At 46.8% G+C, this 25,836-nt stretch overlaps 1 protein-coding gene across 3 annotated transcripts in view; it reads right to left on the reverse strand.

Annotated features, from left to right (window-relative positions):
* Positions 1-25,836, reverse strand: part of rbbp8 (retinoblastoma binding protein 8) — a 243,628-nt gene that overhangs the window by 118,654 nt on the left and 99,138 nt on the right. The window lies entirely within an intron of this gene.

Below are 25,836 nucleotides of genomic sequence, written 5' to 3' on the forward strand. Positions count from 1 at the left end.
CCATTTATATTTGCTTAGTTGTCAAGTTTGCAGTTATAAAACACCTGAACATAGACAGAGTCACTTTCCAGTCAGTTACCAATAAGCTGTAAGCAGTCTGAATAGTGGATAGCACCAATAGTGTAAGGCAAATAACCTTACTCAACCAGTAAGAGAATCGGTGACCAGCACCATAAGAGAAACTTTCATAAGATGAAAACAAATTACTGTGGATGCTGGAATCTGAAACACAAACAGAAAATACTGGACAGTCTCAGCAGACCTGACAGCATCTGTGGAAAGAGAAGGGGTCTAATGTTTTGAGTCTGAATGACTTTCATCCTGCTTCAATAGCAACCTGCTGTTGGTAGCTTGCTGGAAGTTAAAACAGTAATATTATTATTAGTTATTCTAATCTAGTTATTGGTGTGAATAATACCCAACCCTTTACTAGAAAGAAATATAAATATGGATCAGTACAAAAGAAAAATAATTATTAATCTGTTGCAATGTTCCACCACTAACATATCCTCCTGCTCTCCCCATCCAGGGAGATGAGCAAATTCTGCGGCAAGAATGCAAGTAACTTGTTACAATCATAAATAGAATCAGAATGTGCAGTTGAACATTTGCATAAGTTGGTGGTTTGCTTACACCACATGTTTAGAGTTTTTTTTAAATTACACACCAAGTAAGTGCAATGATATGTATAGTGCCAGTGTAGTAAAGGGTTAACATCTGAAACTATGTGTAAATCAAACACTAGATGGCGTTACTAATTCATTGTATATAAGACAACATCTCAAGGAATTCTGGGAGAAGCTGAAGAGAACATGAGGAGTTTGGAGAACAGAGTGAGAATTGATTGTAGAGTTATAGCATGAGGTCAAGCCATAGTGTAGTTTACTAGTTAGATAGAATACTGATTACTGTACTAGATTCAGCATTATTAGTTTAGTATCTGTAACTTAGTAAAGTGTGCAAACCTAATCAAAGTTAGTAGTGTAAAATGAATTTGTTTTGATTCAAACTTCTTATTTTTATATTCTTTGTCAACACTACATATCTGGCTATCTTGGAGGAAAAGGCAAGTAGTATAACAGTGGGTAGTTTCTATCAGTGACGCCTGCCACAGTGAAAACGTCAAATGTATACCTTCCCTGGAGCAGAACTCTGCACATGTATAACTCAGTACTCTCTCCTGGCAGCTGGAGTGCATTTTGCAGCCTGAGGCATTACTTGGTTGTGAGTATTATCCAGAGATATTTAAATAACATTCAGACTCTTTTGTGATATTCAAGATATTTTAAACTAGTATGCAACTCAAGCATTTGTATTGTGTTATGGGCCAGGGTCTAGAGAACCCCAAGTGTATCATGGAGTTCACCTGACCCATGACTTTTAATAGATTGTGGTTATGGGGAGCACACGGTCCACTCTACAGGTATGGTGCAAACAGAGCTTTACAATACTTTTAAATTAAAACAATGTTTATTCTATGAACTCAAGTTAACCTTTTTAAAACATAGTGAACATCTTAGCAACCATCAATTCAAATACAACCCCCGAAGAATACACTAAGTAATCCTTAATAACTTCCCAAACAATATCCAGAAGACAAAAGAAACACCTTTTAACAGAAGCACATTAGGTTTACATTCACTACTGAGAACATTTATAATTCTGAATTCACCAAATGATCAAGAGATAGTCTTTTCATGGCAGAGAGATCAACAGTACACCTGCTCTGTCTATCTTCACCTCCAACACTGAAAACAAAACTAAAACACACCCTGCAGCAAACAGCCTAAAACGAAAGTAAAAAGCTGAGACAGCCCAACTCCACCCACTCTCTTGACATCACTGCAGTAGTAAACACCCATTTCTTAAAGGTACTCTCACTACAGATATTTATATACACACCCATTTATAAACACCCATTTCTTAAAGGTACTCTCACATGACAATTGGGTATCATTTTGCTTCAGTGTAATTATAAATAAGTATGGCTTACAAGGGGGTTTGATCAGAATTGTAGAATGGTTAAAGCACAGGAGGCCATTCAGCCCACCCTATTTGTGCTGACTCTCGAAAGGAGCAATTCACTAGTGTCACTCATTCACCTTCTCCCCATTACTCTGCACATTCTTCCTTTTCAGATAAAAATCCAATTCCCTCTTGAATGTCTGATTGAAACTGCCTCCATCATACTCTCAGGCAGTGCATCAAATCCTAACCACTCGCTGTGAGAAAGCTTTCCTCACGTCACCATTGTTTCATCTGCAAATTATCTTAAATCCATGCCCACTTGTTCTGGATCCTTTCACCAATGGAAGCAGTCTTCCCGATCTACTCTGTCCTGACCCCTCAATTTTGAATACTTCCATCAAATCTTTTCTCAACCTTTTCTTCTCTATGTAACCGAGGTTCCTCATACCAGGAACAATTCTCTTTTCTGCATTCTCATTAATGCTTTCACATCCTTCCTAAAGTGCGATTCCCAGAATTAGATGCAATACTCCAGTTGAGGACAAATCAGTGTTCTACACAGGTTTAACATAGAGTACAAGAGCAAGGAAGTTGTGTCCCTGTTAACAAAACCCAGTATGTAGTATGCTTTACTAACTACTCTCTCAACCTGCCCTGCACTTTCAGTGATTTATGCACATATACACCCAGGTTCCTTTGCTCCTGCATCCCCTTTGGGATTGTGCCCTGTGTTTTGTATTGTCTCTCTGCATCCATGCTACCAAAATGAATCACTTCACACTTCTCTGCATTAAATTTCATCTGCAACTTATCTGCCCTCTTTTGAATTTCTTCACTATCCTCCTCACAGCTCACAATACTTCAAAGCTTTGTATCATCCAAAATGTTGAAATTGTGCCTTGTATGCCAAGATCTAGTTCGTTAATATGTATCAGGAAGAGCAGGGATCCCAATGCTGACCCTGATTGAACTGCACGATAAACCTTCCTCCAATCCGAAAAACATTCAGTAATAGCATGTGATGTGCTGTTTTCTGTGATAACTTCAGATATAGAAATGCTCGGTAAAATCTTGTGGCATACTACCCGTGTACACAACATGAAGGGTGCAAGTTTGTGATCATAACCCATGTGGCTCTGCTTATTGAAAATGCATTTTGATGTAATCAGGAAAAGTTGGGAGAGAATTTGAATTTGAATGCGATGTGCACAACCTTTGGAGTAAAGGTTCTGTCAAAGCAAAGTTAGGCTTGGTCAAATCCTGCGAGCTACAGGAAAAGCACACAATAATCGAATCATTGCTCAACCCAAATTCAGATCAACAGGAAAACTGAATAAATCACACATATTTATTCTACATTTAAAAATAGGCAAACAACACCATTACTTGCTAGCTTTAAAAGAAGTGAAACACTTTGGATACTATTAATTTATAAGCATTCAATATCTAAGATGTGTGTGTTCCATCATGTGGATTGGCAATGAAAGAGGGGAAAGAAAGCCCTTTCTATTCCACCAAGTTAAATAGGCAACTGCAATTAAAACCATATAAAGTGCACTTTAATCCTGATCCACACCCATCTAAAGGTATGAGACTGCCCAACAATACAGCTCCTGTATGAACAGGCATTCTGTTCAACAAAGCATTCCAAATTGAAACAACTGCAACCTGAGCCACAACTCAGAGAAGCAGTAACTCACACAGTCAAGTACTGCAGTGCATGTAATTCAAACACAAAAATCTACTGAATCCAACCAAATCAAAATACTAAAACACATCTAACTGTAATACAGACAGCTTGTCGCTATCCTTAAAGGTATGGGAGATTCTAAATATTGAAATAGAATATCTTTATAAAGTCCAAACAATTCTTGAAAACAAATGATCTCACAGAACCTATTAAATCAAGGGTCAAGGAAACAATAATTTTCATAAATAACAAAATCTTAGATTTTCAGAATTTCTAGCTTTCTATATTTTTACGGGGTTGATCTTTCCCTCCCAGCACTACGCAAGAGGAATTAACGTGGGGTAAATCAGACAAGCACTCTCCTGGGATATAGAGCTCAATGCCTGACCATGCTCTCAGACTTAAATAAAACTCGCTACTAGCTATAGCCGTAAAGGGATAAGGAAGTCTGGGTGTACCTTGGACCTGGAAGGCAGCCTGCCTCTATAAAGAAGGACGTTTTTGAGGCTTCCCACACGTGGGACATAAAATATTAAAAAATGGTAGCTGCAGGTGAGCATTGACTGAGATTACTTATAGCCACCAAACATTGGGATTATCATTTTTGTGGTAGCACAGTGGTTAGCACTGTTGCTTTGCAACACCAGGGTTCCGGATTCAATTCCTGACTTGGGTCACTGTCTGTGTGGAGTCTGCACATTTTCCCCGTGTCTGCGTGGGTTTCCTCCGGGTGCTCCAGTTTCCTCCCACAAAGTCCCGTAAGACGTGCTTGTTAGATAAATTGGACATTCTGAATTCTCCCACAGTTTACCCGAACAGGCGCTGGAGTGTGGCGACTAGGGGATTTTCACAGTAACCTCATTGTAGTGTTAATGTAAGCCTACTTGTGACACTAACAAAGATTATTATTATTAGTGAAATGGGTCAGCCCCTCTAAATACTGTATCATCTTAGCACACTGGGCTAAATCGCTGGCTTTTAAAGCAGACCAAGGCAGGCCAGCAGCACGGTTCAATTCCCGTACCAGCCTCCCCGAACAGGCACCGGAATGTGGCGACTAGGGGCTTTTCACAGTAACTTCATTGAAGCCTACTTGTGACAATAAGCGATTTTCATTTCATTTCATTGTTGTCATTTGTGGCTTATCCCTGCATTCTAGCTTGGAAACCAAGGTATTCTGTATTTCAGTAGAGGAGTAGGGAAAACATACAGATATGAAGTCAAGACCAATGTTACTAAAATATGAGGTGGCATGTTTTCCTGTGCAGCTACTATTTTCAATCCAGGTAGGGTGGACTCCAGCATAGTTGGGGGAGGAGGTATTCTTGCGTTGTGTTGGAGAAAAAAGTTAGGACTGGCTTAAGAAAGCTCAAAAGCTACTGAAAGGGCACGTGATTGTTCCCACTCAGCTTCCTCTAATTATGTCAAATTCACTCACTAGGAGATTGGCAAAGGGAAGGAGTGGTGAGGCCGCACCGCTTCTGGCTTCACCAGTTCAGATAACTCCCCTTGTGGACAGCATGCTTCCAGTGTAATGCTGAGGTTTTTGCAGTTCTTAAACATTAGAAATTGCTTTTAAAAGAACCTTCAGACATTTAATTGTTGCATGAGTTTGTGCTGGGAATTGGGGGGTGAGCATTCTTGGGAGGGAGGGTGAAACTTGTCAGAGGCACAGGGAAGGGGGGGGGGGGTGGGGGAAGGTGTATGATTTTTCAGGCATTTCCTATATAGTTCCCACTGTTAATCACTGCCCAATGCCAGGGACTAATAGCAGAAGGATAGGACATCAAGCCCAAGTCTCGATACCCCTGGAAGCTTTCTTCATAGTTGCTCGGCCAGTGCACATCAGCCCACCGAACTTCTCAGGTAAATACCACGCATAATTCAGGCCTTCCACCCGGTCACGACATTCACCGCTGCTGCCATCGGAAGGTGCGGGCCATTGTTTTTTTTTTTAAATTGGGGGACATGGGAGGAGAGGTCAGTGATACATTCACCTCCATCTAAGTATAAAGTTCTGATATAACAGGTGGCCTAACCTTCTGAACCACAGAGCTGTGCATGATAATCTTGGGACATTTGAAAGCTGTTAACACACAGACAAGTTTTATAAACACATTTTTATTGCTATTGCACACAAATTTCCAACGCACAATTCAGATAATAGCAAAAAATCTAGCTTCACTGGCACACATCTGAGCTAGCACACGCTCACTACTTAACTGACTTTGGCAGCCTTGTTCTTCCAATGTGGAAAAATACTCAAGAGGTTAAAGAAAATATTGATTTTAATTGAAAAAATTGGAACCACTAACTGAACAACAAATTTGAATCAATGTATATATGTACCAATACAATGGATTATAATGCACTCTATTAACTGCTTCCTCCCTTTCCAGAGGTCACAAGCTGGAGGGTCACAACGCCCTGCACAAGACTGGTGGGACACTACAAAAAAGTCTCCCGACAGCATTGCAACTAATCATTGATCTGAACCCTTCCTCCCAGTGCTGCTGCCTGCTCTCTGCTCATCTCCTCTTGTGAAACTGTTCATGGCCAAGGCTGCACCCAGCTGTTTATCTCCCCCCCAATGCACGATTTAAGAGGTTTCACAACACAAGGAATTTTGAAGTTAAGAAATCATTATTTTTTCAAAAGTAAAGCTCTTTTTTGCAAAACCACACTCTCAAGACAGTTTGCACTTAAACAGCAGCTCAGAAATAAATAAGGCTGATTTTTAAATGTGGGAAGTTTAAGTCAAAGTCATTTCATTTCATTAAAGAAAATCAGTAAACAGAGCTTGCTGACATTCATTTACACATAATTTAAATCGTCGTGCCTTCTTTAGCGCAGACAACAGGAAAGCCATGGAGGAAACTCAGATCTGATTGGAAGTGTGGTGTTGGGTGCTCTGAGGTACAGACGAACCAACACGGTTGCGATTGGTACAACGCAGTTTTATTCCAACTAGTTATTTACACATCTGTCTTGGTACTCAGCACTTGGTGACTGTGTGAGTGTCTTGTTAAATGAGGTCCTGGCCTTGTCCTGTCTCCAGATGGACTGGCCAGGAGGTGTTGTGTTTCTTGTCTTATACTGTGTCTGCTCTTGTCTGTGATTGGCTGTCGTGTTATGTGTGCTAATTGGTCTGTTTATCATGATGTGTGTGTTGTGATATGTGTTTGAATATCATGACATCCCCCCTTTTTTTACAAGATTATGTGCCTACGTGGTTATAAATATAAATGTGTCCTGAGTGCAGCTAAAGGTGTTTGTGTGAGATATTTACAGCATGTACATGTGGCATAACTATATACAACGGGCGATGTCAGCTGTCACTTGCTAACGAGGTTGCACCATAACAAAAGAAGAACGTTGAAATTTGGACCGATCAAACGAGGCCTGGAACGATAAAGCAGTGACATGTTACAATACAGTAGTTGCTAAAATTTGACGTGTGAACAGTCTCATAAGTCCAGTCTAGTAGGTGGGCGACGAATTCGGGTTGACCGCCTCAAGGGTGGGTCGAGAAACACCGGCTGAGGTGCGAGCCTGGACACAGGCGGCGACAGAAGGGGCATGATATATGGCAGCTCCACGAAGTCGCTATCAGGAACCAGTGGAGGACACGGCGTCTGTGTATGGTTCCGTTGCGAGCGTGGAAGTAGGCGAAGGGCTCGGCGATTGCGCCTACGCACGGATCCATCCGGCATGCGTACCAGGAACGAGCAGGGAGCCACACGTCGGAGAACTTCGGCAGGTGCTGACCAGCCACCGTCTGGTAGGTGAATGCGGACGTTGTCTCCAGGGGCCAGGGAGGGAAGATCAGTTGCCCTTGTGTCGTACGATCTCTTCAGGCGATCGCGCTGCAGTTGCATCCTATGCAGTACCGGAGCATGGTCTATTGCTGGTGCCAGGATGGAAGGCACAGTGGTTCTGAGGACGCGACCCATCAGCAGCTGTGCTGGCGAGAGACCCATGGCTAGTGGGGCCGAGCGATAGGCCAGCAGGGCGAGGTAGAAGTCCGATCTGGCAGCAGCAGTCTTGCAGAGGAGCCGCTTGGCAATGTGACACCCTTCTCCACCTTTCCATTGGACTGGGGATTCAGAGGGCTGGACGTCACGTGTGTGAAGCCATACGAGGCCGCAAAGGACGACCATTCATGGCTGGCAAAACAGGGCCCATTGTCCGACATGACAGTCATCGGAATGCCGTGGCGAGCAAAGGTGTCTTTGCAGGCCCTGATGACAGCAGACGACGTCAGATCTTGCAGGCGTATGACTTCTGGGTAATTGGAGAAGTAGTCCACTATGATAACATAGTCCATGCCAAGCGCGTGAAATAGGTCGACACCCACCTTCGCCCAGGGGGACGTCACCAGCTCATGGGGCAGAAGCGTCTCAGGAGGTTGCGCCAGCTGAAACCTTTGGCAGGTTGTACAGTTGATCACCATGTTGGCAATATCGTCACTGATGCCCGGCCAGTATACCGCCTCTCGGGCTCTCCGTCTGCACTTCTCGACCCCAAAGTGGCCTTCGTGTATTTGATCGAGAACCAGCTGGCGCATACTGTGCGGAATCACAATCCGGTCCAGCTTCAGAAGGATCCCATCAATGATGGCTAGGTCGTCTCGTACATTATAGAACTGCGGGCACTGCCCTTTGAGCCATCCTCCCGTCATGTGGCGCATCACTCGCTGTAAAAGGGGGTCGGCTGCTGTCTCTCGGCGGATGCGGGCCAGACTGGAGTCGTCAGCCGGCAGATTTGCCGCTGTCAAGGCCACCTGTGCCTCGACCTGACATACGAACCCCTCCGCATCTGGCAGCGTGCACACTGCTCTGGATAGGGCATCCACCACGATGAGGTCCTTCCCTGGAGTGTAGACCAGTTGGAAGTCGTACCTCCTGAGTTTAAGTAGGATGCGCTGGAGGCGAGGGGTCATCTCGTTCAGGTCCTTGTTTATTATGCTGACCAGGGGGCGGTGGTCAGTTTCGACCGTGAAAGACCATAGACGTAATCGTGGAACTTGTCTAAACCGGTTAGCAAGCCCAGGCATTCTTTTTCGATTTGCGCGTAGCGCTGCTCTGTGGGGGTCATGGCCCACGATGCATAGGCAACCGGGGCCCATGACGACGTGTCATCCCTCTGCAGGAGCACTGCTCCAATGCCGGATTGGCTGGCATCAGTTGAGATTTTGGTGGGACGAGACGTGTCGAAGAACGCCAACACTGGTGCCGTGGTGAGTTTGCGTTTGAGCTCTTCCTATTCCAGCAAGTGTGTGTTGCCACTGGAACTCTGTAGATTTTTTGACGAGGTGGCGCAGAGTCGTTGTGTGGGAGGCAAGGTTGGGAATGAATTTCCCTAGGAAGTTGACCATGCCAAGGAAGCGTAGGACAGCCTTCTTGTCGGCCGGCTGTGATGGCGCTCACCTTGTCTGCATCCGGACGGACCCCTGACCGGGAGATATGGTCCCCCAGGAACTTCAATTCGGTCTGGCCAAAGGCGCACGTGGCTCGGTTGAGGCGCAGGCCGTTTTCCCGTATGCGGGCAAAAACGCGTTGGAGACGATGTATGTGCTCCTGCGGTGTGGTGGACCAGATGATGACATCGTCCACATATACACGCACCCCTTCGATGCCTTCCATCATCTGCTCCTTGATTCTGTGGAAGACCTCGGATGCCGAGATGATGCCAAATGGCATCCAGTTGTAGCAGAATCTGCCGAAAGGGGCGTTGAAGGTACATAGCTTTCGGCTGGACGGGTCCAGTTGGATCTGCCTAAATCCTTTATAAGCATCCAGTTTTGTGAATATCTTCGCTTGGGCCATTTCACTGGTGATCTCCTCCCTTTTGGGTATGGGATAATGTTCCCGCATAATGTTATTATTGAGGTCTTTGGGGTCTATACAGATGCGGAGTTCGCCAGAGGGCTTCTTGACACACACCATGGAGCTGACCCATGGCGTGGGCTCCGTGACCCTGGATAGGACCCCTTGGTCCTGGAGATCCTGCAGCTGCAGCTTGAGGCGGTCTTTAAGTGGCACAGGAACCCTGCGAGGTGCGTGAACGACCGGGATGGCATCCGGTTTGAGGCGAATTCGGTAGGTGTATGGCAGTGTTCCCATGCCTTCGAATGCCTCCTGGTTGTGGTCGCGGGGCGATTGGAGCTGTGCGTTGAACTCTGCATCCGGGAAGTCAGACGTGCCGTCTGGAGAGAGAGAGAGAATTTGTTGCACAAGGTGGAGAGCCTTACATGCCTGTGCGCCCAGCAGGGAGTCTTTCGATGAGCCAACTATCTCAAATGAGAGTGTGGCCGTGTGTGTTTTGTGTGTCACCTGGAGCTGGCAGGATCCCATGGCCGGGATAACAGTCCCGTTGTAGTCGACCATCTTGCACCGGGATGGCTGGATTGGTGGTCGGACCTTCATGGCATGGAATGTTGACCATGCTATGAGGTTGGCGGAGGCGCCAGTGTCCAGGCGGAAAGGGATCGGCGATCGGTTTGACCGTCAGGGTGGCACTCCATTCATCGGCCGGATTGATGGTGTTGACCCGGTTCACATCAATGACCGCAACCCGGAAGGCGCCTTGGTCATCTGTGTCGTCGGTTTGGATGTCGTGATGTGGAGGCTGGATGGTCCGCACGTGTCTGCGAGGTTGTCGGAGATGTGGAAGATCCACAGGTTGAGCCGCTCGACAGTAGGCAGCGTAGTGGCCCATCTTGCCACAGCGTAGGCATTGTCGGGTTTTTGCAGGACATTGCCCTTTTAAATGTGCAGCTCCACAGTTGCCGCACGTCATGACGTCATGGCGTTCGTTTGGCCACTGCGCATGCGCAGTTCAGTCTTGCGTCGGGCGCGCCTGCGCAGCACGTCCCTCAGTGTTGCCGTAGGTTTTGGCGTGCACAAACGCAGGAGGCCTCAAAAAGCGCGCAAAACGGCCACCCTCGTCCGGGCCGCGGGCCGGGAGAAACTCGATTGCCTGGATGCGTTCGGACTAGTGGGCGGCCTGGCTTGCCGATTCGATCGCTTGGGACCCCCTCCGTGCCGATTCGGTCGCCTGAAATTGGGCATAGCGGCTGGTCGCATTTTCATGCAGGACATAGGCTTCAACTGCAGATGCTAAGGTCAGGCCTTTAATTTTTAGAAGCTGCTGGCGTAGGCCACTGGAGACAACGCCAAAAACGATCTGGTCCCAGATCATGGACTCTGAGGTGGTGCCGTAACCGCAGGACTGCGCGAGTATGCGGAGGTGCGTCAGGAAGGACTGAAAGAGCTCATCCTTACCTTGTAGGCGCTGCTGAAAGATATACCTCTCAAAGCTTTCATTGACCTCAACGTTGAAGTGCTGGTCGAGCTTGAGGAGGACCATGTCATATTTAGATTTGTTCTTGCCTTCCGCGAACACCAAGGAGTTGTATACATCGATGGTGTGCTGACCTGCGATAGTGAGGAGCATGGCAATCTTTGTTTCGTCCGAGGCGCCCTGTTTTTCGTTGGCTCGCATGATTCGACTCGCTGCTTGAAGAGCTTCCAATTGGTGCCCAGGTTCCCAGCGACTTGCAACGGCTGCGGTTTGTTGTGGGTGTCCATGGCTCAGGATGGCAGATTTGCCGGTAAGTATCGATTCACTCACTGGTACCATGTGGTGTTGGGTGCTCTGAGGTACAGACGAACCAACACGGTTGCGATTGGTACAACGCAGTTTTATTCCAACTAGTTATTTACACATCTGTCTTGGTATTCAGCACGTGGTGACTGTGTGAGTGTCTTGTTAAATGAGGTCCTGGCCTTGTCCTGTCTCCAGATGGACTGGCCAGGAGGTGTCGTGTTTCTTGTCTTATACTGTGTCTGCTCTTGTCTGTGATTGGCTGTCGTGATATGGGTGCTAATTGGTCTGTCTATCATGATGTGTGTGTTGTGATGTGTGTTTGAATATCATGACAGGAAGCATTAGTGATCATTTTCTGTGTATTGCACCAGTTTTCCAGGTGTTATTTGGGAGGTAATAAAAAATTCCTTCATTTGTTGAAACCGCAAAAGCTCTTTTGAGTGTTGAGAGTAATTTCTCGCCTCCCCTCCCCCCCCCCCCCCCCCCCACCCCCCCACCCCCCCCCCCCCCCCCCCCATACCTTCATGCCTCATACTTAGCATCACTGTGTTTCAAATCTACACCAAACCAAGAGGTTTAACAAGATCATGATGAGCACAAAAAGGTCATTATACAACAGATCCAAATGCAAACGTTATCAGCGGCCAATAGCAGAGCTATAGGTATCCATTTTAGTATAAAATGTGAAGCACCATCTCCCTCAATTTGAGAATTTTGTGATGGGAGGAAATAACCAAACCTAGATAAACAATAACTAACACAATTATCTGTTTATTTCCTGAAGATTTAAAACTGTCATATCCCGCTCAGGACCTACAGGGTGGTAATGCTCTTCCCCATGCTCCTTGAGGAATACAAGCTCCCCAGCTTAGGAGGCAGGGTATCTCAATTACTCAATGTATATAAGGTCGGCCAGTAAGGAAGAGTAAGTGTATATAAGGTTGACTAAGCAGGAACCTGGAAGGGGACTACCAGGTAGTGTATATATCAACTGTATAAATAAAACATTGTTCTTATTTTACTCATTGTGGACTCCTCGTGTCCTTGTTAAAAAAAACTCAAAATATTATCTCTACGTGTTCTACATAAAAAGGACAGGGATTAATAATTTAACTTGTATAACTAATATATTGCCATTAATATAAAAAATATCCAAAGACATCTCATAGTCGAGGATCAGATATAAGAGGTTTTCCAGAATTCGATGTTCATTTACAGAAACCAAGTTGGAACAAATTGGGTGGTGGGACGCAGATACTTAATCGGGGGGGGGGGGGGGGGGCTAGGAAATTGCAAAAAGGAAAAGGAATAAGCTCAGAGGTCAGAGAGATAAGACAGATGGACAATAAAATATGGAATTCCAGGATTTTAACTTGAGGAAAATAGTGAGAGTAACACAGGTGTTAAATTAAATGACACAGGAGGCGTTAAATTAAATGTACATTAGCATAACTAATAAGGTTGGTGAACCTCAGGCACAAGATTCTACATGGTATTATGACATGATTGCATTAACAGAGGCACAGTTCAAACAACGCCTGGAATGGGTTCTTAATATTCACGATTACCTAATATTCAGAAATGAAACAGGAGGAAAAAAAAGGAAGTGGTGCAGAAATATTACTGAATGATGTTACATGTCTAAATGAAAAGAATATGGTTCAAGGACTGCATCTATTTGTTGAGCCATGGTAGAGGAGGAGCAATTACATAGTTTGGAAGTGTTCTTTTTAAAAAGCACCAAGCAACAAGGAGCTATGAGCAAATCTATTGGCAAATTTAGGTGATGTGTAACAAAAATAGAGTAATGATATTAGGAGACTTTAATAGACTGGGGAAAACAATGCTAAAGGAAGAAGAGGGATTTGAGATATTTGCGTAAGAGAATTTTTTCAATTAATACATTCCTAGTCCACCAAGGAAGGAAGCATTGCTGGATCTGGTTCTGGAAACTGAAGTAAGGCAAGTGGAAGGCATTACAGTAAGAGGTTACCTAGCCAGCACTGACCCAAGCATAATTAGCATTAAAGTAATTATACAAAGAGACCATAAAGTACAGAAATTGAAAAAATCTCACAAGAGATTTCAGTGATATAAGAAGGAGCCGAGCAAGACCGATGGAAAGCCAGACGGCCGACGGGAAGACCCATGGAGAACCAGACGGCCGACGGGAAGGGAATATTCGTTCTACTCGCACGTTCACAAAGTATATTCTAGAATCGATTTCTTCATCATGAGCAGGGACTGTGTAGGCGGGGTAAAAAATACGGAGTACTCGCCGATCACCATCTCGGATCATGCCCCACACTGGGTTGACCTGCAGGGCTGCAAAGGGAGTTACCAACGCCCGCAATGGAGGTTAGATGTAGGATTGCTAGCAGATGAGGGGGTGTGCGAGAGATTGCGGAAGTGCATGCAGAACTATCTGCAGGTTAATGAGACAGAGGAAGTCTCAGCAGCGACCCTGTGGGAGGCGCTGAAGGCGGTGGTAAGGGGGGTGCTGATTTCAATCCGGGCTCACAGAGATAGAACGGACAGAGCGGAAATGGACAGACTGGTCAAGGAGATTCACCGGACAGACAGGGAATACGCAGAGGCTCCAATGGAGGACCTACTTAGAGATAGACGGAGACTGCTGGCCGAGCTGGGAGTGTTGTCGACGAGCAAAGTCGTGGAACAACTCAGGAAGGCAAAGGGTGTGGTCTATGAGCATGGGGAGAAAGCTAGTCGAATGCTTGCGCAGCAACTCAAGAGGAAGGAGGCGGCCAGAGAAATAGGCAGGGTAGTTGACGGTATGGGGAACTTAGTGGATGACCCGTCAGGACTGAACAAGGTGCTTCGGGAGTTTTATAGCAAGCTCTATACGTCGGAACCCCCTGAGGGGCCGGAGGAGATGAAGCGCTTCTTAGACGGACTGACCTTCCCAAAAGTGGGCAGGGGGCTAGTAGACAGACTGGGGGCTCCGATTAGAGCTGAGGAAGTACTGGGGGGCTTGAAGGCCATGCAGTTGGGTAAATCCCTGGGGCCGGATGGATACCCCGTGGAGTTCTACAAAAAGTTCTCGGAGATAGTGGGGCCGGTGCTGACTAGGGTATTTAACGAGGCGAGGGACAGAGGGATTTTACCCTCTACGATGTCACAGGCTACCATCTCGCTGATATTAAAACGGGATAAAGACCCAGAAGCGTGTGGGTCATACAGACCAATCTCCCTGATCAACGTCGACGCCAAGCTCCTGGCTAAGGTCTTGGCGCTTAGAATTGAGGACTGTGTCCCGGAGGTGATCGGGGAAGACCAAACAGGGTTTGTTAAAGGCAGACAGCTGGTAGCCAACTTAAGAAGACTACTCAACGTGATCATGATGCCCTCGGAGGGAAGAGAGGTAGAGGAGTGGTGGCAATGGATGCCGAGAAGGCCTTTGACCGGGTGGAGTGGGACTATTTGTGAGAGGTACTCAGACGGTTCGGGTTCGTAGAGGGCTTTGTCGACTGGGTCAGACTATTGTACCAGGCCCCAAAAGCTAGCATAAGGACGTATAGGACAACATTGGACTATTTTAGGCTACACCGGGGGGACGAGCCAGGGATGTCCCAGCTCGGCCAGCAGTCTCCGTCTATCTCTAAGTAGGTCCTCCATTGGAGCCTCTGCGTATTCCCCGTTGCTGTTCGCACTGGCTATAGAACCTCTGGCGATTGCCCTGAGAGCTGCGAGGAGGTGGAAGGGAATGATTAGGGAAGGGGTGGAACACAGGGTCTCGCTTTACGCGGACGACCTGCGTATCGGACCCACTGGCCGGGATGGACAGTATACTGGGAATATTGAGAGAATTTGGCGGGTTTTCAGGGTACAAACTGAACATGACAAGGAGGAACTTGGCGAGGAGATGGAGGATGGGGTATTGGCGGAAGCCCCGAGTAGGGTAGAGGTTTATAAGATGATCAGGGGAATAGATAGAGTAGACAGTCAGAGACTTTTTCCCCAGGTGGAACACACCATTACAAGGGGACATAAATTTAAGGTGAAAGGTGGAAGATATAGGAGGGATATCAGAGGTAGGTTCTTTACCCAGAGAGTAGTGGGGGCATGGAATGCACTGCCTGTGGAAGTAGTTGAGTCGGAAACATTAGGGACCTTCAAGCAGCTGTTGGATAGGTACATGGATTACGGGAAAATTATATAGTGTAGATTTATTTGTTCTTAAGGGCAGCACGTTAGCATTGTGGATTGCACAATTGCTTCACAGATCCATGGTCTCAGGTTCGATTCCGGCTTGGGTCATTGTCTGTGCGGAATCTGCACGTCCTCCCCGTGTCTGCGTGGGTTTCCTCCGGGTGCTCCGGTTTCCTCCCACAGTCCAAAGATGTGCGGGTTAGGTGAATTGGTCAATGATAAATTGCCCTTAATGTCCAAATTGCCCTTGGTGTTGGGTGGAAGTGTTGAGTTTGGGTAGGGTGCTCTTTCCAAGAGCTGGTGCAGACTCAAAGGGCCGAATGGCCTCCTTCTGCACTGTAAATTCAATGATAATCTATGATTAATCTAGGACAAAGGTTCGGCACAACATCGTGGGCCGAAGGGCCTGTTCTGTGCTGTATTTTCTATGTTCTATGTTATGACTAAGAGTGAGATGTTTGTCGTGCAGGCAAGGGGGCCAGGAGAATAGATTGAAGGGGCTGCCATTTAAGATGGTCGGTGAAAGTTTCCGTATCTTAGGGATACAGGTGGCGCGAGACTGGGGCAGGCTGCACAAGCTAAATTTGACTAGAGTGATGGAACAAATGAAGAGCGAATTCCGAAGATGGGATGCACTCCCGCTATCACTTGCAGGGAGAGTACAGATGGTAAAGATGACAATCCTCCCAAGATTCCTGTTTATTTTTCAGTGACTCACGATTTTCATCCAACGGTCCTTCTTCAAAAGGGTCAACAAGATTATTATGGGCTTTGTCTGCTCGGGAAGTCCCCGCGGGTGAAGAAAGCGATGCTTGAGAGGAACCGTAGCGAAGGGGGCTAGCGCTGCTGAACCTTAGCAACTACTACTGGGCGGCCAACATAGCCATGGTAAGGAGTTGGATGGGGGGCACGGAGTCTATTTGGGGGCGAGTGGAGGCAGCTTCGTGCAGGGGCACCAGTCTGGCAGCCCTGGCCACGGCAGCCCTACCGCTCCCGCCGGCCAGGTACTCCACCAGCCCGGTAGTGGTGGCAGCCCTGCGAATCTGGGGCCAGTGGAGGAAACATGTAGGGGAGGTGGGAGCATCGGTCTGGTCTCCATTATGCGACAACCTCCGATTCGCCCCCGGGAGCATGGACGGTGGTGGATTCAGAGTGTGGCGGCGGGCGGGGTTGAGGAGGATGGGCAAGAAATTCTTTTGGGGGGGGGGGGGGGGGGCTTCGCGAGCATGAGGGCCGTGGAGGGGAAATTCGGACTAGTAAGGGGGAATGACTTTAGGTACTTGCAAGTGCGTGATTTCATATGCAGACAGGTCCATCCTTCCTACGCCTCCCACCAAATGGGATCCAGGATAGAGTAGTTTCCAGGGGAGAGGTAGGAGAGGGGAAAGTCTCGGATATTTACCAAGGAACTCATGAAAGGGGAGGAGTCCCAGACAGAGGAACTGAAGCTCAAGTGGGAGGAGGAACTTGGCGAGGAGATGGAGGATGGGGTATTGGCGGAAGCCCTGAGTAGGGTAAATTCAACTGCAACATGTGCTAGGCTCAGCCTGATTCAGTTCAAGGTCGTCCACCGGGCCCACATGACGGTGGCCCGGATGAGCACATTTTTTGGTGTGGAAGACAAGTGTGGTAGATGCATGGGGGGACCAGCGGATCACGTCCACATGTTTTGGGCATGTCCAAAACTTAGGAGATACTGGGAGGGATTTGCGGACGTCATGACCCAGGTACTGAAAACTAGGGTGGTGAGGAGTCCAGTCGTGGCAGGATTGGTCATTTGCACTATGTTTTTGTTGATATTTGCACATTACTGTACACTGTAACTGTTTACAATGCCAAAAATACCTCAATAAAATTGTTTATTTTTTTAAAAAGGAGCCGAGCAGAGGTAGGCTAGAAAAGATGACTGCAGGGTAAAGCAGTAATGGAATAATGGCGGGAATTTATATCGGCTTGGATTTTCTGCCCAGCCATGGTGAGGCCCGCCACGGAGATGCAGCAAGCCTGTCAAAAGTCACTTTTGTCAGTGCCGGGAAATCCCGGCCATAGGTCAGGTAAAAACGAGGTATATTTCTTTGAGGAAAAAGGTAGACCATCCAAAGCCAATGTGCTCTGGATGACAAAGGAAATAAAAATCTAAATAAAACAGGAAATGGAGACTTACGACATATTTCAGAAAAAAAAATAATAACCAGAAAAATTGAGTAAAGTCCAGGAGGGAATGGAAATAAAATACGAGAGGTAAAAAGAAGTTGATAAAAGATTGCAGATAATGAAATGGAACCCTAAATTTTTTATAAGCACATAGGGCTACAATGGATGGAGGCACTGGCTTTGCACTGTGATATCCCTCCAACACTGATTTCATATGAGGTAGTTCCAATTGGTTATGAAACTAGAGGCTTGGTCGAAGGTCACATGTGAGATGACATCAACCTAGATTATAAGGCGCTTTTGTTTTTTTAAATTTTGTTTTTAAATTTAGAGTACCCAATTCATTTTTTCCAATTGAGGGGCAATTTAGCATGGCCAATCCACCTACCCTGCACATCTTTGGGTTGTGGGGGTGAAACCCATGCAAACACAGGGAAAATGTGCAAACTCCACACGGACAGTGACCCAGAGCTGGATCGAATCTGGGGCCTTGGCGCTGTAGCCACCTGGGTTGGCCACTTCCCAACTTTAAAATGGAGATCCGCTAGGAATGCAGGGAAATTCAGTCAAACGTAGGAAAAACAAGCAGGTGCAAAGTTTCCTGTAATCAGAACTTGCAGGAACCCAGACTTCACTGAAACGAACAACCATCTACCTACTGATGAGCGATTCCCGGGAACAATTGGAAACAATTAAGGTAAACAAGGCCAAGCCAGACTCCTCGGTGCCAGCAGGAGCCAAGACAAAGGAAGGTCAACGGACACTTAGGAACCGCCCAGCGATCAAGGAACAGCTCCAGTATTGCAGAAATCGATCCAAGTGATCAGAACTTAGTCCAATCACTTGGAACCAGGTACGGGGTCCGCCCAAAAGGCGCAAAGCCCCTGGGGACTATAAAATAGAGTCCCCAAGTTCAATTCGTCCTTCTTGGCAGGGCCTCTCAGCAGATCAAAACAACCCTTGACCGTGACCTGCCTAGCAGCTGCACCAACCAAGTAAGTCTCCAGTCAACGCACGCTACGAGATAGGCGCTCCTAGCTACCCGTCCATACCAGCTTTGAAGCCTGCAGACTCAGAATCGAATGAAAGGTCATTTGTTCCCCTGACCTGGTGGGCCAGTTCCAAAGCTAAGTATAGGCCTTTTAGTGTTAGAGATAGTCTAGTAAGTAGAGTTTTATACATGAGTAGTGATTGACTGTATAATAAATGTGTTTTGATTTGAAACGTACTAACTGGTGTATTGAGTTATTGATCAGCACTTGAACTTGAACCTCATGGTGGTATCATAAAGATACCTGGCGACTCTAGAGCAAAGGTTATAAAACAGAGCAAATTAAGTAAAGACACAACGAGCAACATTTACTAAGAGCCAACCAAAAGTTAGCAACAGTGCCATGAGGCAGCAGTGCTAACCCTGCGTCACCCTACTGCCCATAAGGCACTTTTGGTTTACTTGATGAACACTCATCCAAAGTGACAGGAGAACCTAGCATAGGGTCCGATATTCCTGCCCTAAAAAAGATAGGAATGGGTGTGGGTTGAACAAAAATAGTCTGCTGGACCGCAATTTTGAATTTCCCACACACAAACTTCCCATAGTTGGAAAGTGGCTCAGATCAGGTCTGGGTTGTGACCCTGTACTTATTAGCTAACGTCATAGTTGCTCTAGACAATCCTGGGGATTTTGTATTTCCTAATCCCCAATATTTTTGTCGGATCTTGGATTTGGAAGGCTTCGGAGAACCAACCTTGTCTCTCAGTTTGCGAACCTTTGGGATGGGGAGGGGTATGGGGGTGCACTGAGGAAGTCGGAAACATTCTGACAGGTAAGAGTTAAATGCATTAACAGCTTCAAATGTGATTATTAGATGTTAAGCTAAATGTATTTGTATTGCAGTGATTGATCCTACATCCTGCAAATGTAAGAAGACCATTACATTGATCAGCATTATGCAACTGTTCAGATGCATTACGATTATTTTCCCCATTTAGAAATGCAGTGGCGTAGTGGTATTGTCAGTGGACCAGGGTAATGCAATGGGGTCCTGGGTTTGAATCCCACCAGGGCAGTGGGTGGAATTTGAATTCAATAAATATCTGGGATTAAAAGTCTAATGACCGAGAAACCATGATCAATTGTCGTAAAAACCCATCTAGTTCACTAATGTCCTTACCTGGTCTGGCCTACATGTGACTCCAGACCCACAGCAATGTGGTTGACTCTTAAGTCCCCTCAGGGATGGGCAATAAATGCTGGCCGGGCCAGTGACACCCACATCCCATGCACGAATAAAGAAAAAAATTGTGAAGTTTTAGTATTTTATTGCCACCATATGCATAATTAAACTACATGTGCAACGGTTTCAAGAATCAAAAATTACAGAATACGATGAGAATTTTTTTTTATTTCTGAAGCAAAATACTACGGATGCTGGAAATTTTCATCAAGTTAGGTAGCATTCAGAGAGAGAAAAAGTTGTTTTTCAAAGTCGATGGCCTTCCACAGCACTCATTTAATTTAATTTATCTTTTGGCTATACTACATCTGATATGTGCAATGGGGATTTAAAGAAAGGTTTATTGACAGTTTAAGATTTTTAAAAATGCTTGCCCGACGGCTGAACATGACTCTGCCCTGCCATCCACACCCTGAAAATAGATCTTAGATGAATGGAAAAAGATTTTAACAAACGCCTAAACATTTAATTTTCACTGCACTAATTTTAAAACCAAACACCAGGTGGCTGAACCCTCCTCTTAATTTCCTTAAGTTAAGAAACATTTAAAAATAAAAATTTGAATTTGAATATTTCATATGTTCCCTCACATTATTCGAGATAATGAATGGGGAAATGTCATTCATACAATGATGTCCCTAAATGCACAACCTATGCTACATAGCCCCGCTCTGTACACTGGGGAACTCTGCCCTGCCCAGTGCCAACCTGGCAGTGCCAATGTCAGCTGAGTGCCACCTGGGCACCTTGATGGTGCCAGGCTTGGAGCCAGGTAGTACTGCTAAAGTGCCAGGTTGGCACTGGTAGGGTGCCCAGGTGACACCAGCAGAATCAGGGCAATACCCAGCCCAAAGGGCATGCGGCTGGGGCTTACCACCCCCTGGGACACTCCCACAGGTGCTGTTCCGTCGGGTCCTGTTTGTGGAGACCAGTGCTGAAAGGGCTTGCCCAAGTTCCTTGAGGGTAAGGGAATGAATCCCAAAGCCTCAGGTACCTCAGGAATCTGCACATTAGAGCGAGCTGGCTAGCTCTAATATACAGATTTGCCAAAAAGTGATCCCACCTACAATGGGCGGAATTTACATCGCAATGTCACACGAGATCACTTTGGATCACGCGAGGCGTTGCAAGCTGGGTAGATCCCGGGAGCAATGACCCTGGTTTTTATTGGCCCCGCTGCGCTGCAGCGCACTGCTTTTCGGGTGCAGGGTGGCCATTGGATCGTCGGAGTGGGACATCTTGTGGTGTGGCGCAATAAGGATTTTTCATTCACTGGTCAACTTAAAATTGCGTTTGTCCCGCATTTTGTTTGAACTGCAAGCTGCCAACACCATGGGCGGGATTGTCCACTCCCGCGCCGAAGTGGCCGTGCCGTCGTGAACGCCGTCAAGGGTCACGACGGTGAGAAACGGCCCCGATCCTGACCAATTCAGGCCCTGACAATGGGCTAGGATCGGGGCCGCATCATCTACACGCGCCAGGCCTTGTTGCCCGCGTAAAAGCGGCGCCGCATAGATGACGCGGCCGGCGCTGCATAACGGGCGTCATCCGCGCATGTGCGGATTGGCCGGCGCCAACCCGCGCATGCGTGGTTGCCGTCCTCTCTACGTCCGCCCCACAAGTAGATGTCTGACGGATCTTGCGGGGCCGCGGAAGGAAGGAGGTCCTCCTTCAGAGAGGACGGCCCGACGATCGGTTGGCACCGATCGCGGGCCACCCCACATTTGAGGTACCCCCCGGTGCAGGGTCCCCCCTCGCTCCCCCCCCAGGCCGCCGCCTCGCAGGCCGCCCCCCCCCCCCCCCCCCCCCCCCCCAGCGTTCACGCACCGCTCACGACTGCAGCGACCAGGTGTGGACGGCGCCGGGGGAACCTACCGTTTTGGCCTGGCCGCACGGCCCATCCGGGCCTCAGAATAGCGGGGGTGCTGGAGAATCGCCATTTTCGGTGTCTCCGGCAATTCTCCTGCCTGCGGCCCGCGAAACTCGACCGGGCCGTTCCCGTCGCTTGGGAGAATCGCGGGAGGGCGTCGGACCGGCGTCCCGGGAAATTATGGCGGCCCAGGCGATTCTCCCAACCGGCGCGGGAGTGGAGAATCGCACCCCATGATTTTTAAGATTAAAAAAATCCAGAACTATAACATACAGGAATGAAACTCCATCATTCAAAATATTCCCTTTCTGGGCTGGAAAAATGGATTAGCACTGGAAGAACATTAATCTATTTTATTAAAATATACTTATGTTGTTAAAAAACAATACCAACGGGCAGCACGGTGGCACAGTGGTTAGCAGTGCTGCATCACGGTGCGAGGTACGAGGTTCGATCCCGGCTCTGGGTCACTGCCCGTGTGGAGTTTGCACATTCTCCCCGTGTTTGTGTGGGTCACGCACCCACACCCCAAAGATGTGCACGGTAGGTGGATTGGCCACGCTAAATTGCCCCTTAATTGAAAAAAACTTAAAAAAAATTTAAAAGCAACAATGCCAATGTTCGGCAGGGAGAGTTGGTGGTGATCTGCCATTTTCTCAAGTCTGACCCAAAATCAACCAGGTAACTCTCATGACAAATTGCTGGATTCATTATGAATTCTCCCATAGCGAGCACTACTAAACTTGTTGTTTGCTGATACCAAAATTTGAGGATTCATCTTTCATGTCTCCACCCTGACTTGCCTTCTAAAGACGGTCACTCATTTCCAGGGTATATTTGCTGGCTGCCAATCTTGTGCATTTGGGAAATGCACATTATCCAGGTGTTAGCAAGTAATTCGACAGCAAGAGCGAATACAGGCAAGCCCAAGCCCGTCTTCCAAGTGCTGAATCATTTTTACATTCCCTAACCCAGAGACATAGATGAATTGTACAACTCCTATTCTTGTCCTGGAAAAGTTAAGTGAATTAATTTTGAATTTTAGCAAAGGTCTTGTAAGACTGGCTTCTTAATCTCAGATACCCGAGGGCATCATACAGATGCTATGATATATTTGAGGGTTAACTTGGCCAAGTTTTTTTGAAAATCAGAGTGCCTAGTTCACCATCTGCTTTTAAATAAATGAAAAATACCTTTGTTCTTAATCTTAATTTTAAGGCCAACAAACTGGCACAATTAACAGAATTGTGCAATTCTGATTCAGAGCGTGTGGCCAATTTTATGGGTAGGGCCAACTTCTGGAACATTTTGGAGCATGGAAACTGGATACAATGTGCGCCCCACATCCTTCGATCTTTTGCATTGATTTGGCTGATTTGGGGTAAATTATGCCAAAAACGTACTATGGGAGCTCATGATATTGAGACATGCACGATTGAAATTGCTGCAAGATGCAGGCCTACTCAACTGGTTTCATCCACTCGATTTGCAAAGCACTTAATGAAAGGCTAACAAAAAGCCACAACAAACAATTGTATATTTTGGCCGAAGTTAGCCACTCAACTCACTATCAAACACTAAACTGCTGGGACAAGGAGCAGGATATGCGATGAGTTAAGAGAAAAGGGTTAGTGAGGAAACCAGTCAAACTGAGCATGGCAAGATAGACCAGGTTATTCAGAAGATCTGATTTGAGGTTAATGGTAAGATACCACACTCACATTCGCTAACTCCAAATGTGCAACAGAATTCTAATCAGAAAATGAATAAAAGACATACAAACCAGTCAGAAAGGGAAAATTGTACTATTACCGTGGGGTTTACGGGTGAAACTGAGGTGAAACACTGTTGTTATATGGCTTTGCTCCGTGGCCATAGCTCATAAGATTTTCCAAAGGGAATATTGGAAAATTATTTAAAAACAGAGACTAAAGTGATCAGAACTCACAGCTAAAAATGGCTGATCACAATTTATATTACTATGCATTCCACATTCCAATTCAATGGAGTGGAGACAATTGGTGCAATTCAACGAGAAGGGAACAAAGTCCCATAGCCAGAGTGTTTAGCCGCATGTTTCCCGGCGCTCGCAGCACTGAGAAACACTTGGCTATAAAATGCCACCTGCATGAGATAAGGGGCCTAAGCAGGGAAGGGGCGGCCGAGGCTGCACATTGTCGTTTCATGCACTGAGGAGCTCCTTAGTGCATCGGGAGATCGGGACACCATTTTTAAATGCTATCCCGATCACCGAACCCCCCCCCACCCTGTGATATGGTACGAATTAAGTAATGGCATGATGGGAAAACTGATCAATGGGAAGACTGGTCAAAAGGTTAGATACAATATAAAAAAGACAAACTACTCATTCCAGCTCACCAGGCCAGGTAAAGAATGCTGCCCTAACCATTTTCAGACTAGTATGGCCGTAGGCCAACTCTGCATAACTTGAAGTCTGAAAAGATCAGCGAAGGTCAAGCCATTCCAAAACACCGGACCTCGGCAACTCCTGATAAAACTAACTCGTCATAACCCAGGGGCGTAGGAATTTAAAACAAGATAAGTTCAGGAAGAAACAAGTCTATTCCGACCTTTCAATGTTCCCTCCGAGGACTAAATAATGGTATGAATGATATGACCAAACATGGTCTGGTCTTTGCTTCCGTTTGGATTTCCGATCAAACTCCTGACCACACTGTTGTCACATAATCTTGATAAAGATAATGTATAAATATTGAGCTAATTCTCCGCGAAAGTGCGGAACTTGTGAAAGACTCAGCAGTTTTGTTGACTGCTCTCTGACTTCAAGTTTCAGCCATTACTGCATGCAGTTGTTTTCGAAAATAAAGCTGGTTATTCTGTCTTAACGAGTGTGTTGTATCTTTCTCCTACAGAAGCGGGAAAATATTGACTTTGACACCACAAGCTCCACCCCCCCCCCCCCACACCCACACAGGGCATCTCTGGTCCAATTTCCAGCGCACAAAAAATGCCAACATTCCATATTGGCAGTGCCAACCTGGCATTGCCAACCTGCACCCAAGTAGTAACCTTCCAGGGTACCAGGCTGGCACTGCCAGGATGCCCAGATGGTATCTCTGAACCCCTGGGAGACCCCTACGAGTGCCGTTCCGTCTGGTCCCCGTTTGTGGAGACCAGTGCTGAACAGCGCACATCCGAGGTCTGTGAGACGTAGGAGATAAATCCCACTCCTCGGGTAACTCAGGAATCTGCACAAAAGAGAAAATGCTGGATAATCTCAGCAGGTCTGGCAGCATCTGTAGGGAGAGAAAAGAGCTAACGTTTCGAGTCCGATGACTCTTTGTCAAAGCTGAGCTGAGCTTTGACAAAGAGTCATCAGGCTCGAAATGTTAGCTCTTTTCTCTCCCTACAGATGCTGCCAGACCTGCTGAGATTTTCCAGCATTTTCTCTTTCGTTTCAGATTCCAGTATCAGCAGTAATTTGCTTTTATCAGGAATCTGCACAGCTGTCTTGCTCTACTATCCAGGTTTGCTAAAAAGTAAGATCACGCAAGGCGTTGCGAGCCAGGAAGATCCAGGAAGCATAGTTTTCCAGCCTCTATCAGCCACACTGCGTCGCAGCGAGCTACTTTTTGGGTGCAGCGGGGCTGTCAGGTCGCACCCAATTTGTCTGCAAAACCCATCAAAAGACATTGGTATAATTTCACATGAATAAAAAAGTCCCTTTTTGGTGAGAATAACGGGGTGTCTCTTGGTGCCTGCAGCGCCGAGAACCACCCTGGTATCAAACTTGACTTTTTCTTTTTTGGCCTTGACGAGGAACACCCCGCCAAGGCCGCACTTACCTCACTTCTTGCACTGACGAGCTAAGCAACGCCAAGGTGACCGTGTGGCAGCAGGAGTGCCAGGGTACCACCCTGCCAGAGCCCGACCACCAGGGGGACTCCAATGGCCTGGGAGACCCCTGAAGGTACCGTTATGCCTGGTCCACGCTTGTGTGGATCAGTGATAAAATCCGCCAAGGCGAGGTATCCCAGGCGAGGCCGTTAGTTCTCGGGCCACAGGATAATCAGGCACAGGCCTATTTAAATTAACCTAATGGTTCATTTAAATATGTTAATCTGGAGCTCACCCTGCTTGCAATGTCTCGTGAG

Source organism: Scyliorhinus torazame, chromosome 11 (genome assembly GCF_047496885.1).
Source record: "Scyliorhinus torazame isolate Kashiwa2021f chromosome 11, sScyTor2.1, whole genome shotgun sequence".
Classification (NCBI taxonomy): Eukaryota; Metazoa; Chordata; class Chondrichthyes; order Carcharhiniformes; family Scyliorhinidae; genus Scyliorhinus; species Scyliorhinus torazame.